General features: G+C 42.3%; 1 long non-coding RNA gene across 8 annotated transcripts in view; it reads right to left on the reverse strand.

The window, feature by feature from the left end:
* LOC135281545 (uncharacterized) overlaps positions 1–15,704 on the reverse strand; it is a 33,838-nt gene extending 18,134 nt beyond the window's left edge. For 2 of the 8 annotated variants that reach the window (XR_010348156.1, XR_010348155.1), the window contains exons 1-4: positions 15,462–15,696; positions 15,096–15,232; positions 14,892–14,979; positions 4,224–4,293 (exon numbers count right to left, since the gene is read on the reverse strand). This is a non-coding gene — a long non-coding RNA (uncharacterized LOC135281545). Of the gene's footprint in view, positions 1–5; positions 3,486–4,223; positions 4,294–9,527; positions 10,290–14,891; positions 14,980–15,095; positions 15,233–15,461 lie in introns of those variants that run through there. The other 6 variants (XR_010348152.1, XR_010348151.1, XR_010348153.1 and 3 more) reach the window with 5 other exon arrangements.
* Between the last annotated feature and the right edge of the window lie 1,304 nt (positions 15,705–17,008).

Here is a 17,008-nt window from a genome sequence, read left to right on the forward strand (position 1 = left end):
GGCAGAGGGAAATGGTAAATGCTAAATCCAGCAAGGATTTTAAAGGCAATTGTACACCTCAATCTGGCACAGCTCTCAAGACAAACTCTCAGGTTTGTCTGTCTTTGCTCTCAGCAATCCCAGAGAGGTAAAACCTACCCTCAGCTCCTGTGCAGACTGAGCACGAAGCAGCAATAACGCTCTGGAAATGGCTGTGGGGCTGTGCCAGCCAGCTGATGTGGGAGCTGGAAGCAGCTTTTTGTGTAGTCATACAGCAAGCAACTCAACTTCATTCAAAATAGATTAACTCATTACAGAGAACAGGAGAATAAATTGCACAGGAATGAGTGAGGGATTTTCAAGGGAGTTAATGCACTCTAAAACACCATGAAGCTCCTGCATAACTAGAAAGGATGAATTTGTAGCAGCATAATTTACAATTTAGAAAGTTCAAATAATTACACATGAATCGCTAAAATATTCATTAAGGGAAAATCCCTTTACTTTCTAGAACAGCTTTAGTTTTTCAGCTGTTCCACAAACACAGCCAGGTGAACCAGTTACTTGTCACCACCATTCAAATCACTGGTGATCTCTCAAGAAATAAAAACCTCATCCAGTTATTAGTGTTTCACATCGTTGTGACTTTGAGTCAGGATTTTCCCCAGCTGCAAACTCACAACTTACAGCTCCAGTGCAAAGTTAATACTGGATCAGTTACTATAATTAACAAGATAAATAATAGGCTAACAATAATGCATTTTTTCCTCCTGAGATAAACCATGCTGCATTCACATAGCCCTAAACTCCAAGAGAGCCACAGCTGAACACAGCAACATTGACATCAAGATGGCTCAGGGTACGAGCACAGAAGAGATTTTTTGCCAATACTTACAGGATTCCCTTTCCCATCTCAGTCTTTTCTTAGGATGGACAGTTATCAGAGCACAAGAACTATCAGGGCCCATGTTCCCAGCCCTGTCTGTAGCCCCACACAGCCATGCCCTGGTCTCTGAAATGCCACCAGCCCACCTCAGCACACATCTAGGAGGGGCTGTACCTGCTGCTGGTTTTAGCAGGATGGTAACTACACTTGGTTCCTGTGTCCTTGAGCATCCTGCACAGCCTTCTCTTGTGCTGTCCTCTATTTTGGCTAAGAAACTGCTGCCTTTAACTTCCTCATGAAATTAAATCCATGAAAGGATATTCCCAATTCCTCTGCTCCCACTCACTCGCCCTTCCAAGCCCCTGCTCCTTCCTGGCAGCAGGGCTCTGGCAGACATCACAGAGGGCTCTGACTGCCTCACCTGTCTGGAGGCTCCTCAAGCCAATTCTACATCTCTGCATGCCTGTGCATCACCATCCCAGCCCACAGCTGCTCTCGGCCTGAAGAGCTGGGCAGTGAAGGAGGACAACAGCCCAAACTCCTCCGTGACAGGGAGAGGATCTGCTGAGGACAGGAGCAGTGCTGGACAAACACAACCAGTTCTTCAGACAGATCAGGGCAATTGGGGAAGTGCCAGCAGACACAAAGGAGCAGCAATGTGCAGGCAGCATGACACTGCTGTCCCCTGGTGAAAGGCTGGCTTTCGTAATCAGGAGAGGGCTTGGATTTATTTGCACCTTCAGTCAGGGCAGGGAGAAAAGCTGGGAGCTGGTGTGCAATAGGAGTAGAGGGAATGGCTCCTCTCCTTGGCACAGAGATTGGGAACAGCCACAATCATACAAGGAGGGAAGAGAAACACTGACACCATGGCCCCTCCTTTGTTCCCCTCTGAAGGAACACTAGTGCTTGAGAAGTCACCTAATACATGCCCTCAACCCCCCAAATATATTCCTAACAGATGTTTCTCCATCCCAGCCTGAGGGTGGAGGCATTTATCATCCTTCTTGGTTAGACTGTACATAAAAGTTTAGAGATTTTAGGTAACAGCATGCAAACTGCTACAGCAAGTTTTTAAAGCCTGTGCACAGGACCATTATCACATTCCAGTAATATTGGCCTTCACTTTTGCTGTGGGTTGCTGAACTAATAGGAAATTCTGATTGAATATGTGCTGCCAGTGGAAAAGCTGGAAATAAGTACATGTACTAAGAGCAGGCTGTCTCTGCAAGAGCACCAAGCAAAGGGAAAGAGAGAAAAGCTTGAAGAAAAGCATCAGAGTGAGCAGGCTCTGCTAAGCCCCCTGGAATTGCTGTGGGAATGTCTGCCCTTCCTCACAGGGATCCCTGCATAGTTTGAAGCCAGTGGGTAACAGATCATCTAATGGCTATTGCTGTGAGAGCAGAAAGGAGAGGAAAGGCACAGAGGAAGAGATTATTTTGAAAGCTTTGCTCTCACTAACATGGCTTTTCTTCTTCATGGAAAGTATCACATCATCTTGGGTTTCTTACACAGCTGGAGCTTTCTCACCACCTTTCAGACTGTAGTTTGGGTTTATTCCCATGCAGTTTCATATGTCTTTGACATGACCTTGAGGGCTTCATTCTGTAGCAGCCTGGTTTTGGGAACTGGCTTGGCTGAAGTTTGCCATCTGCAAGGCATTTCTCAATTTCCTTCCACAGGCCTCCCCCAGACTGTGTGCTGAGGTTAGTTACCAAACACATGCAGGTTTTACAGTCCTCACAGAGTTAGCTTGCCCCCCCAAAGGCTTTTCTCTTGCATTAAAGCTCTCCTGAGAACTATGGTCTTCCGTGGCCAACCAACTAAAACCAAATTATGGTTTGCCATGGCTAACCCACTAAAAACAAACTACGGTTTTCCATGGCTAACACACTAAAACCAAACATGGTCTGAGATGGAAAAGCAACACTTCCATGGGGAAAAATGAGAGCTCCTGGGCAATGCCCAGAGGCTGTGCTATCCCATCCCTGGGCAGCCACACCAGCTCCCTGTGCTAAGGGAATCAGCACTCATCATTAAACAGCAGTGGCCCTGCTCTCATCCAGGGCAGGACATCCCAACCTGGGTTCAGTTTACCCTGACAAACACCTTTCAAAGTGCTGCAGACATGAATTGTGCATCTCTTCCCAATCCTTCACATGGGTGTTTCATCCAAGCACAGACACATCCCATAGGACTGTCTGTTAAAAACCCTAATTTTTCTGAACCAATGTAACAACAATCAGGCAGAAGTCGCAGGGTGCAGAACAGCCCTGTGCTTGTCTCACTGCAGCCACAGCCCAGCAGGGCAGAATTCCATCCTTCAAAGACAATACAGCCATTATGTGGGCAGGAGTTCAGGATATACTGGAAAATAACCACATGGAGAAAACACAGTTCAAGGGCTGCATTTGTAAACATTTGCTGGCATCTAGAACCCAGTCAAACCTCATCACAATTCATGCAGTCATGCCAGAAGCTAATCATCACCCTCACTATTATTTTTAGTGGTTCCCAAGTGATGACTGTGCATGAGCAACATAGAAATAAAGTTCTGAATTATTTATGGTGCTCAAAACACCTCAACAAAAAATGTTGGCCCTTCTTGTGCTCCTGCTGACTCCTGGATTAGGAGAGAGAGAGTGGAAATTAGGATTAGCAAGTGGAAAGAGTCAGGACAGTGGTTACAATCCAATTTTCTTTTTTAGCAGCCCCCTTGGTTTTGAATTATGTTTCATTTTTCGTACGTCAAGATTCACACACCAGGCTTCAGGAGATCTGCACTCAATTTCCAGTTCTTCTACAAATCTAATACAGCTGTGACCAGGACATTCTATTTCTCTATGACTCAGTTTGCCACATATGAGAAAGAAGCTAATTTTCAAAATATATCACTGAGAATAAATGAATAACATCTTAATTGCCTGGATATTATTGTGCTGGTCTATGTGAGCAGAAATAGCTCAAAACAGTGTTCATGTAGAAAATGTGGTAAGACAAACCGGCTTTCTAGATCAAAACAAGCAAATCTAATTTCAAATTAGAAATGGTTTTTATATTTATTTAATTATCTTGCCATCAATGCTTTAACTATTTTTTTCCCCCAGAGGGAGGATGTTCAGTTTTCTGGAGTGATTCTACAGATGCCTCTTTTAAGCCTTAATTTCTCTGAATGAACCAGGCAATTTCAGGACTAAATAATATGGTTACAATTGTCATTCATTCAGAAAAGCAATTTAATTTTGATCAGGACCTACCCCTCGGCTTTGAATTCAAATTAAGATGGGCCACAGATTCTGAACGTAGTCATTGCTAAAATGGAAAAGAACTTGCTGAACACAAGAGACATGTGGACTCTTACCATGCCAAAAATCCAGATAGATAGCACTTGAAACACAATCCTCATTAAAATGGGTCACAGCATTCATGTTCTGGAAACAAAGAATAGAGACTAATGGATTAATCCATGGAGAGTGCCACAATGATCTGTACCTTGTCCTTGGTAGAACAGCCTTCCCACAATCCTCCCTCCTTCATTCAAATTCTAACAAACAAGATGCTCTGGCTGAAAAGAATTCACTGAAATCCAAGCATCCAAAAATCCTAAACATGTTTCCATCCAGCAGTATGGTGTGACACAGGTAATGGCACTTTTGACTTTGCTCCAGTAAATCCAAAACTGTCTTATCTTTTAATACCTGCCTGTAAGAAAATATATGTCGGAAAAATATGTTTCCAACATATATATTAGGCATATTTTAATAAAAGTACACCATAAAAATAAAAAGCCTGCACCAATGAAAAGCCTCAGTTGCATAAAATTAAGCATCTGTGATTAGGTGGAATCAAATTTCCTTCTTTCTAACTGTGGTGGTTTTTAAAAAAAATTTTCTAGTGATAGAATTTATCATCATGTACCTTTCTAAAAGGAGAATACACTGACTGGTTCACTTTATTTTAAAACTCCTGTGATACAGCCAGGAATTAGACATTTGCATGTGAAAAGTTCTGCAGAGGAATGCTCTTATGCCAGTAATTCTGTGATTGTCAGCCCAGTGACCTCTGAATAGGCATTATACACATCTCTACTACCTCAACAATCATCTGTCTTAAATACATTCATCACAGACACAAACTGTATTTAGAGACCACCTCCATAAAGATCACAAAAGGGATTAAATAACCCAGCCTTTCAATGGCAGGGGACTTGGCACACTGATGTAGGGATCACTTTTGGCCCAGTGCTCCATATTTCACTGCCCCTGACCTTGGAGGTAAAAGTCAATATCTGAGCTGCTCTACAGCTGGTATTTCATCCACGTTTCTGCTTCACTGCTGGAACACAGAATTATGGGACCATGAGGAACGAGGAGAGGTCACAGGGGTTGCACAGATACAGCATCAATCACAGGTGTCATCTGGGATCTGAAGTTAACTATTTCCAAGGAGAGAGGCTCCATAACTTCACTCAGAGCTTCCCCTGGCAAACCCTCCCTGCCAGGGATGCTTTTCCCTGCCTAACATGAACTTGCTCTAATCACTTGTAGTAGCTCCACATTTACTCATTCCTTTCTTCTTAACAAAAACTCTATGCTGCTAGTGGTCTACTGGGGAAAAGCAGTAGCTGTATTGTAACAAATATTTCAAACAAATATTCTGATTTCTTTTGCCCAGTAAATAGTGAGTTACAGCAGTTCATTTTCAAGATACCGAGGGCAATGAAGAACTGTTCAAAGCTTGCAGCACTACAAAGGAATGGGGCCTTCCAGTGCCTTGCCTGGCAGGAGGAATACAGAATTTATCTGAGCAAATGCAGCTTCAAAAGAAGAAATAAGCCCTTAAAGCCCTGTTGATATTCCTATAGAGGTGGAATTAATTAATTGCATCAAAAGGAATTGGAGTTTTTACCCCTCTTTCCTTGCCAGTAGAGATTTTTAAGAAGCAAGGCAGGAACAGTCAGCTGGGTGTGACCCTACACAAACCCTTCCAACTGTGGCATCACTGCTGCTGCCAGCAGGACCCAGTGCTCTCTGGGGTAATGATACAGCACATGGACTTGGGGTGCAGCTGTGGGACAGGAGGGCTCTGCTCCACCATAAAATCAAAAAGGGATCTCAGTTCCTGAAGACTGAAGGTCCAGCCAAATAACCCAACAAGATTTTGCCAGATTTTTTATTACACTGCTCACACCTGTCCACAGAGATGATAAATAAGATTTTACTGTGTGAGGCACCTAACATTACACTATTGCTCAAAGGTAGACACTGGATTTAAAAGAAATATTCTAGCCCATCCTCTTACATTTATTTTTGAGAGAGTGAATTTTAGTTGAAGAAACTTCTGAGTGCAGCACAAGACAAGGAAGCACAGCCCCAAACAGGGATTTCATAATTTAGAAGTGTTCCACACGGCTGCCCATTCAATACACATAATTCATTATCAAATCCCAGCCCTGCTTGCTCACTGTCTTTTTCCTAGTCTGGGTTGCATTTAATTTAAAATTATTTTTAAATGGTCACTAACAGCATTTAAATATGAACCTATAGAAGTTTAGCTATGCAAAGTTCAATTAATAGTCCACATGTCTGTGTGATCTGAAGACCTAATTCCATCCCAGCACCTGTTTTGTATTTAACACCAGGTCACAGCCACAAAGGTTGATGTAATACCAGCATAAAACAAAATACTGTGTGAATATTCTCCCTCTGTTGAACTACTAGCAGATGAACTATTAATCCCATGATGAAATTAATGAGGCACTTCTATGATTTTACACAAAAAAATAATCCAAATGGCCTTTTCTTTTTGTTCATAATTTTCTTTCTTTTACATTTCATTAACAGTGCAGAATTACTATGTGTCTTGACTTGAACTGACACTACTCAACCCCCAGACAACCTTTTTAATAACTGGACCACTTATTCCCTTAATAGTGAATTTTCCTGAAAAAAGTTTCCACTGGAGTTTATAGATCTCCTAGAAATTGCCATATAAACTTGGAGAGCCAACCCCAGAGCAAGTTAAAGAATGGATAAAACTAATTTGGTTTCTGGTTACCTTCATCACTCAAGGGCAGGAGAATGGTTTGGCCTTGCCTGACCCTCCCCAGTGGGTGAGGCTGGGGTGTGGGGCAGTGACACTGTGGAGTTTTCTGTCCTGGCAGGTACAGGAGCCCAAAGGATCAGCCTAACCTTGAGATTTGACACATCTTGCAGCCCTCACTCTTCCGATACTCTGAGAAATGCTGAATCCAAGTGTTTGGAAATAATCACCCTCTCAATGAAATTATAAATTCACACAGAAAATGCCTATAATAATGCAATTATTATAAGAAATTATAAGAAATTATTACTGTATTTGTCTCTATACATACAAATGAAATTCTAATCCTCCATGCCAGAGGAAGAATATCTAAAATAAAAACCTGATGGCATTCCCCCAATGTCTGTCTCTGTTAGTTGCTGTTGCTTACACACTGAATGTTTGTCCACACTTACACATGTACCAGAACTGTTATCTTAAAAATCAATGTAAAAAGTGGATAAAACTTAACTTCAACAAAGCATCCTAATGAAAACAGTGCATTTCAATGTAAATTGAAATAGCCAATCCAGCTAAAATAGAGAAGAAGATTGAAGTGTCCTGCAAGCACAATAGCTGTAAAGACTGGAGATGGATACATATAATAAGGCAAAGTCAGAAAAAATTAAGCCAAGGTTCTTCTAAAATTAAAATTGAGTGAACTGGTGTAAGTTTAAGGCAAGTTCTTGCAAATTTCTGTCCATCTATGGAATTCAAAATGGGCAAAAATGCCTGAGATATTCTGTGTGTGATTGTGTAACGGGATGAGGAAGATATTCTGCACCAGCAGCTCCTTAATGTGTCTGTCTGCATCACTGAAAAATAAAGTGAAGACAGTTTATCCAAAGCATCTTTCTTATTTTTGGGTATACCTGGGAACACAGAAATCACCTGACAAAAGCCCCACATACTTCCACCTGTTGAAATACAGTTCCAGCATCGCACTTATAAAATATCTGAAGAGCAGAGCAGGAGGCAGTGCTGTCTTCAGAGATGTAAAACATCAGAGTAACAGAGGCCCAGGCTGACAGCTAGCTGGGTTTGCTCAGTGTTCAGAACATTGTAGTGGAAACAAAGGGAATTAAGAGCCTGGGAATGCCTTTGATTGTTATTTTCCAAATAGAGCATGAAAAAATAACACAAAAGAGAAAAATCCATTGGGAAAGATGCAACATTATCAGTTTTGGATCAAAATTGCTGTAAGGCTAAAGCTAAATATATTATTTCGAACTTATGGTCAATGAAAAGAGCTCAAACACCCTTTTTGTTGTAGGTACTCTGCTCAGTTTTTGTTCAGTACAATTGTACTGGTTCAGTGAGGATTTTCTAATAACCTCATTGAGGGGTTTTGCAAAAGTTGCATCAAAGGGGTAACCTGACACTTAAATCAAAAAGATTTTGGAGTATGGAAAAATAAAAGCATTTTTGACAGCTACTGTTCTGACAGTCAAAAAGAAGCCAAATATCACATATCATTCATGGCCTGCAGTCTGAAGTTTAAGGCTTAAGCTTCAGCCTTCACCCTGCCTTGCTCACAGAGCCAGGTGTGCAGGAGCAGCTCCTTTGAACTGAGCCAGGCTCAGCCTGGAGGTTTGGGGTTCAGTGTGTGCACAGCTTGTTCTGGCTCATCCCAGCACTGCAGATGCCATGGCAGTCAGAGCTGGACTCCTCACAGCAAGTTTGAAACTTTTCCTTTTAATTCTATTTTTAACTATTTTTAAAAATTCTTTCCACTGCAGATGGGAAGCAATTTGCACTTTTCCTCAGACATCCTGGACTACCAGCTGCTTTGGTGCTCATCCCATACCCCAGCCTCTCCTGTCCAGCCACACACCTGATCCCAGCACTCACTGGGGCAGTTGTGTGGAATTTGGGTGTTCAGCCTTCTTTTCTCTACTAGAAACCCTCTTTTCTGCTGCAGTGATGCCACAATGAATCCAGATTGGGGAAAAATACCTTGGGAATATATTGGGAAAGTAGGTGCTACAGGACTGTTTGGACATTGCTCCTGCTGTCTTTCACTTTTCAAGTGGAAGAACTTGCTTTGTGGGGATGTTCAGCCCACTGCACAATTGTCTAAATCCCAAAGTCTCTTTATCAGTCACAGCCAGCTAGCTCAGATGAGAATGCACAATGCCCTCCGTACTGCATAAGATCAGGGAAAAAACCCTCCTTTCTCCCTCAAAAAATACCAAAAAACCAACCAACTAGCAGAAAAATCACCAAGAAAGGGATACAGAGTCTTATATCAACACACAGGAGATAAACTTCTAATTACAGCCTGAGCTGGCAGAGAGAAACCACAGCTCTGGAGCAGAATGGGAGAAGTGCACATGAGAGTTACTGTCTCAACTACAAAAGGTTGTAAAAGGCAACTGGCCTTTCCATTCCTTCATAAATAATATCCACAAATATTTAGTCTTTTTAAAAACTCAGCTGGTGCCCAGCAGGAAAGGAAAAGGCAGCAGCACGCAGGTGAATGTGCTGCTGGCACAGCTGTGCCACTCCAGGATCTGCTGCTGGCCAGTTCGTGCAAACGCCCCAGGCCACACTGACACCACCACACATGGATAAGAAGGTAAAATCTTTATTCCACAAGATGAGCTCTTTATTCCACTCAGCTAATTTGGATTTCAGACACCAAAAATGCAAGGCAAGGGAAGCATTTCCAAAGCAAAGAAGACATCAAGCATTTGAACTGCAGTGGTTTTGTATCATTGAGAAATGGGGTTTTTTTTAGTTATAGAACAATATGACAGCAGCAGAGCCAATCTGAATCTTTGCAGATCTGTAGGTAGGTAGGTAGCTATAAATTGCAATATATTCTGACATTCTTTACCAAATACAACATTAAGGTGACAAATTATACTAATACAGTATGATTTCAAGGTGTATCCACATTTGCAGCATGTGTAAATTTCTCAAATAGAATCCGATGTTTGCTAATATGGTACAATCTAAGTTAATAAGATCAAATTATGTCTGATCATACTACATTAGTAAATGTCACATCAAATTAGTCATTTTCAGAATTATAATGAAGCGCAGAAAGCAACCAAAAATAACTTTTCCAACACAACTAAGCAGTACTGAAATTGAAAACTGAGCTAAATACCAAGCCCTCAGAGAATGCTTTTTGAATGCAAGATTTGCCAGCTTTCCTTCTCAGTCTCATTCCAGAGAGCTCCCATACAAGATGGAAATCATGGTCACAGTAGAGTCTTGTCCTAATAGGAACTGGAGATAAGGTCATGAACTAGGAAAAGATGGCACTGCCACTGAAAGGCTTTCAGTCAAATTTCAGTGGTTCCAAGTAGGATCCATGAAAATCCACAGAAGAGAAATTCTGAAAGAGAAAGCACCTTGAACAGGAAGTTGCTTAGTTATTAAAACTTCATCTTTTGAAATGTATTATCTGAACCACTGTAATTAGCCAGACCTCGTATGATTTTATTTTTCTTCTCTCTTACTGAAACCTGTCAGGTGCACCTGTGGCACAGCCCCATTTATTTGCAAGTACACAGAGTGTGGTTTCTTTGAACACAGCCAGAAAAACAAACAACTTCTTGGCTCAGGAATCCCAGAGCCTGCCCTCAGCACGCTCTCCAGCCCAAGCTCCCTGGCCATATGCTGGATTCCAGAGCCACAGCTATTTTTTTCCATGTTCTTCCACCAACTTGGAAAGTTTCCTACAGATTTCCTCCCTGTCCGTTCACCTAAAGATAGGGAATATTTCTTGAAATGCCCACATTAAAGCTGATCTGTCTTGTGGCAAAGGCTACCCAAGTAGGGTGCCCAGAGTCTCAAACCCTACCCTAAAAATAGAAGGCTGAAGTCAGCCCTGTTGAGTCTCAGGGATGTCTCACACTCAGCCTTTCCCAGAACCTTTAACAAGGATAAAAACCTGGCAAGTGGCAGAAGCAGAAATTTCAAGGAAAATCCAACAGTCCCATATTCACTGGGGACATGTGCAACATAATTTAAATGTGAGAGTACAAGGAGAAGAGGAAATAAATAAACAAAAATCCACCCCAACAACAAAAAAACCCAAACAAACCCCTCCAAAACCAAAAAAAAAAAACCCATTAAAGAAGGAATTTTCTCCCTATGTCAACAATTAAAGCAGAGTCCAAAACTTCTCCAAGTAATTCTGTCAACTCCAAGACTCATTTTAATCCCTTTTGATGAACTAAATGACACTGGAAGGGAAAAAATGCTTGAGAAATTTAATTTCTATCCTTACTGTGTTAAAATATAACCCATGTAACCACAGCTATCTAAATCTTCTGGGTAAGCCACCTTTATGCCCAGTTGATAAATAAGTGCCAGCTGCAAGCTCCAAGGCAGAACCATTATTCTGTGCATTGTTAAGAAAATTGGAGGCCAAAGAAGTGGTGAACACCTAAGTTATCAGTTCAGGGCTGGGTTTTTTAAAACTAAAAATCACACTAAACAAGATGTCCAATGTTGAAAGGAGTATTTCTAGCTACTTTCTCAGAAGGTGGAACATATGTTCAATATTGTGACCTGTAGTGTTTAATATTAATTTTCTTGATTTAGCATACACTGGCATATGCTTCAAAGAGCACTTTTTCCCACAATGACTTTCCCAGCCCCTGTTGCTCATGACTTTTGTTTATTTGCTTAATATTTGTTTCTTTTTAATCCAAGCTGTCTGCATGAATTTTAACAGAATTATGGGTGTTTACATAAGGCAGTCTGTTCAGGGACAAAGTTGTTGATCCCTAGAGAAAGCATTGTTCCTATCCTGTCTGTATTTCAGCAGATTAGGTTTAAACCAGACCTATCATCAAAATACACTCACTAGCACACAAGCTTTACATGTGTTTTAGTTTGAATGGAATAGTCATAATAGAGCAGCCTTTTGTTATTAGTAATTATGAATACTTCTGTTGGATTCTTGTATGTCAGTGGACTAGGAACCCTTTGTTGTGCTTAAACTAATGTCTGCATTATTCTGCATTTTCTTCTTCTAATCCTTTCTCTATCCTAAAGGATTTTAGCAACGTTTTACTGTCATTCTGTTATGAAACTTGTTTTCCCTTGAGCATGTGGCAATTTCATTAGGTACCTGAGGATTGGGTAAAAAATCAAACAACAATATAAGCCAAGCCAAAGTAAAAAAAAAAAAATCCAAACCAACATTTCTACTTAGCTCAATACAAAAATAAAAGCACATGGGAGGAGGAGGGGAAAGAAGGAGAAAATAAGGGAAGCATTATTTTTTACATTGTGTTTAACTCCTTGCTGGCTAATTTGTGGTGGATTTCAGAAGTGCAGTAGCAGCAGCCAGGCAGCTCAGTCCTGTGGTGGTTCCCAAGCCCTTCTGCAGTCCTGGAGCAGCCCCTGGCCACTGATTCTGCTCTAGAACTGGCAAGAGGAATTGTGACTTTCAGGGGGAAACTGGTGTTTTTGTATGGAGACACAAACTGCACCCTACAGTGATGTTTTTAACCCAACCTTCTCTACCCTTCTTGCCCCCTCCCCTCCAAAATTTTCCTCCTGGCTCAACTTGGCTTTGAAGGAGAATACTGCAGAAAGTCAAGTGAAATTGCACTGGACTGGACCTGATGACCTAGAAGACCCTTCAAATCTTCTCCCAGCATCATCATCTCAGCTAATCTCAGTAAAAAAACACATCAGAGTTGTGTGTGACATACTGTCCTATAAACTCTCTCCCTGACCAAATCAGGCCACCTGGGACACCATAGCCATTGTGATGGGACAGACTTTTCACCACTTTAGCAGAACAGATAATTCCCTTGCTCATGATATCAAGCCAAACAAGGGGTTCCTTCTCCTAGGACCTGTTAACATGCTTGAGCATTTTCTGAAAAATTATTTGGCCAGTCACGGGTGTTGTCCCACTGACCACTGAGCCATTCCTGTTACAAACTGGTTCACATTCATTCATCCCTCAGAAACCCAAGAGCTTGGATATGCAGTGTTTGCATTTCCCAGAGGAGCAATCTGAATCTAGCTGCCTTCATGTAGAAAGGGTGTAAATTCAGGAGCAGGCTCGAGCTGCTCTAACGTCACCGTGCAATCAGAAGTTCGCACGTACGTGGGAGTTCAGCTAATTAAGCACAGCTCGGTGACACCAGCACAGTGAGCATCCCTGCAAAGCTGGCAGCAAGAAGTGGCTTGGCAGAGGAGCCATGTGTGCTGAGGCTGCACAAACAGCATTTTAATCAAAGCCAGGTTTCCACAAGTCACAAGTCTCTTGGCTTTGGCTGAAATCTTGGGTCATTTTCTTGTTACACCCAAACCCATCTCTCAGGATATAATGCTGCTGTGATTTTACACACAAATACGCACACATCCTGGAGAAAAGTAACATCAGAAAACAGCAACTTCAATAAAACAAGTTTTTTATATATTAACTTATGCCCAGAGCACACAGATAGAACCACACTGGCCTTTGCTGGGCACAGAAAGATGGGACATAAATTGGTCGTGGAATGTGCCAGCACAACAGCTGTGACAGATCGAAAAGGAGACTTTGAAGAAGAAAATGGCTTAAATAAAACTGGCCTAAAATGAAATATTGCCAAATTAAACTTAATATTTTCTAAGTTTTTTAATAGGGTGAAAAGACAGCAGTAACAGTTTTTCTTTGTGTTTAAGGAATCAAATTTTCAAAGCAAAAGGGATTTAATTGGTCAATGCTTGTTATCCCTAACTGAGTACTGGGCAAGTCCTTGAATTGCCTTTGCTAATTGCAGTTTAAAACTTAGGAGTAGAAATAAGATTTCTCCTGTTGTTTATAAAAATGAGTCATGTTTATGAGCAAGAAAATTAAACCAGGTCTTTGTTCATGGCAGGAGAGTTCAGATATATTTGAAGAGGGAAACATGCCAAACCTTTTCTTTTAATTCCTCCAGGGTTATCCACCCTTAGAGCTTTCCCTGCCTAACCTTTCTGAGAAAAAAACCCCTCTAAAGTAATTTACACCCCCTTGGACATCAGAGGTGTCTGCAGGCAGATGGACCCAGGAACAGAGCAGCACTCAGGACCAGCTGGGCTCCCTGAAGTTCCCAGGGAATTTACAGAGTTTTCTTCCCAGTGAGCACAGCTACAGCTCTGCACTGGTCTGTACATCCTGACCAGCCTGGGCAGACACTATGAAATCTCAGCTTTATTATCTTCAGCACTACTGAACAATGCAGTCCAGTCTCACTTACAGCTCTTGAATTAAGAATAACAATTGAATAACAATTAATTAATTGAATAATTAAGGATAATAATTGAATAACAACACTTTCATCTTTGCTGCTCAATGAGCAGCAAAGTGACCTCCATGAGCTGAGGCTGGCTGAGCGTGTTATTCTCTGTCTGATCACATTGCACAATCCAACTGAACAGATCAGGGGGGTTCCACTGCTGCCCTGACAGCACCAGGATCCCCAGCAGCACCCTAGGGCTTGCCTGATGATGGGCTGCTGATTTTAAAACTCTGCAGCCACTAAAGTATCTTTCCATTTCAGCACTGGATGAAACGCAAGGCAAAGGGTGATCTTGGAATTAAAAGGCCATCCAAAGCCCAATTATCCTCCTATTTCTTTGGCAGGCCTGATCCACAGCTGGCCTGTGCCTACAGCACACCAGACAGACAGACAGACATGAGGCTCAGCTCATTCCTTGGGCATCTGCTCCGGGGTGTGATTAAACAGACACATCCAGCATCTGTTTCTCTCTGCAGAGCTGTTCTGCACAGGGCAAGGAATCTCCCTATTTCCCTCTTACACGTGTGCATCAATAATTGATGAGTCCTATACAGTCAGTTGCTCCTTCCAAGAGACAGAAAACTCAAGATCACTCACTCATCATTCACACTGTGCAGTGTTTTCAAGGCAGAAACCATATCTGGCCAGAGGAGTTAAAATAAAGCCCTCCTCCCAGCAAATCTCTGGGGATTTATCCATACCTTATAAAGCTCTGTGATTCCAGGATACTGCTGAAAATGTGCTCTCTGCTTGCAGGAACAAACAGCCAGGTGCCATCAGCCTCCTTCCCTGCAGGACAGACAAAGCACAGGAGGCTGCAGTGAATCCCCACTGCCAGGGCTGAGTCGGCTCCTGGGAAAGCAGCTCTGTGCTTAAACGTTTAGATACCAACAAGGAACACTTACTCAAATACAGAAATCTGGGCACATTTTTGTATAAATCTTTCTATTAAGGTATCCTAACTTATCCGAGATCTATTGTGCTGTTTCATCAGTATTTGTTTCTTTCCCTTCTTTGGTTTAATTGCCTGAGATGTGGTCTCCTAATTTGATATTTTTATTTCATAAAAAGGCAGAGAGAGGGTAAGAAAACATCCTCACAAAACCAGCATCCCGTTAGTACCACCCCTGGCCCCCCCCCAAAAAAATAAAAATAAATCCTAGGTTTAGGGCACTTCAGAAAAACCAACTTCTTAAAAACTGCTATTTAACCCAACAACTCTCAGATGAGAAAAATAAATAGGAGAGGAAGATGCAAAATTTCCACGCTACCCTAAACCTGCACAACTCCAACCTCCACACAGACTGGGGTCAGTCAAGCAAGTTTGCTGGAGCAAATTAATTAAATATGTGAGGGAATCCCTTCAGCCAGGCCAGCTGTCCCTGCCCTGGCACTCCTCAGGGCACACAGCTCAGGCTTCTGCTGAAGAGCAGCACCTGAACCCCTTCCCTGCCAGCCCCAAATGAAGGCTGCAGAGCACACAGGAGGGGAATGAGGCTGATGGCTCTTGCTGAAATCTTGTGCAGGCGATAACTATAGACTTTACAGCTGAAACAAATTCATTTTCCAAACAGAAACAGTTGCCAGACTGTGCTCCTCCCCTCCACAGTGACCACACCACATGCCATTCTGGTTTCCCCTTTTGATTTCTGATTTCTTCTTTTCTGGGATTTCATCACCTGGCAATAAAACAATCTCCAGAGGTTCCTGAAGGACTCTGAGCTCAGTGGATCTGCACCACAGAACAGAGACAGCAGATGGTGATTTTGCATTAGTGTGATAGTCCAAATTACAGAGACTTTAAGGACAATGTCCCAGAGGTCCCCAGATTTGGTTCACCCCACAGAGAGGAGCAGAATTGTGAATTGGATTGCTTGGGTAAATTACTCCATGTGCCAGAGGAAAATATCACCCTGGCAGCAAGATTATTGCCAGTAATCACAAATCCCAGGAGGCAGAGGAAGAGGGGATAGGTGTGGATGTGGAATGGACAATGTTCTTTGTCCAGACTGACATGCAGGCTGGAAGATTTGAGAAAGGAGATTTCTCCATGAATGTGTATTCTCCATTTTCTGTGAGAGAATTTTGGTCCCTCAGCCTCAACATTTCCCACAGACATGTTCACTTCTAACCTCTGGCCTGAATCTGCTTTAAGAACCGTGTCTCATTCTGCACCACACCCCTGGACATGGGAGGAATTCTCTGGTTTACAGTGGATTTACTGAAAGGACAAAGAGGCCCATGTGGCGTTACAGAAAAAGGATACTGTAAAAACAACATTCTTACAAAAACATGGGGCCCAGCCTGCAGCTTACTGTGGCTTTGGGGAATCAGGGGCAACTTGGTAAACTGGCAAAGTTCAATGGGCAGTGAGAGCAGAGAAGAAATCAGACATTTTAGCCTCCAAAACCAGCATGTGCTTGTGCATTTATCCACAGGCATTAAGGAGGGGGTCTAGTGCCCCATCAGTGCCACCAGCTGCCACACACTCACTTCATGTGGCCTCAGGACACCTTCACTGAGCCTCCAGGACAGAGCTGCTCCTGCTATTAGCATATTCCAGGTCTGAGCTTGGGTTTGCCCTGCAAGCTCCTGCATGCCACTTGACAGGGGCTTATGCCATCATGCAAAATTAATCCGTAGCCTTCTTCCTTTGGACTGGGAAGAACAGGCTACAACTCTGCTCAGCACACACCCTCCTGGGCTGCAGCTTTAATCCTCCATCTGGATCTGCTCACTGAGGAAGCCAAGCCCTGTAAATATATTTTAAAAACACCAAGGCGTGTAAACACTGCAAGAAATAATTACTGGCTCTCAG

The sequence above is a fragment of the Passer domesticus genome, chromosome 15 (assembly GCF_036417665.1).
Source record: "Passer domesticus isolate bPasDom1 chromosome 15, bPasDom1.hap1, whole genome shotgun sequence".
Lineage (NCBI taxonomy): Eukaryota > Metazoa > Chordata > Aves > Passeriformes > Passeridae > Passer > Passer domesticus.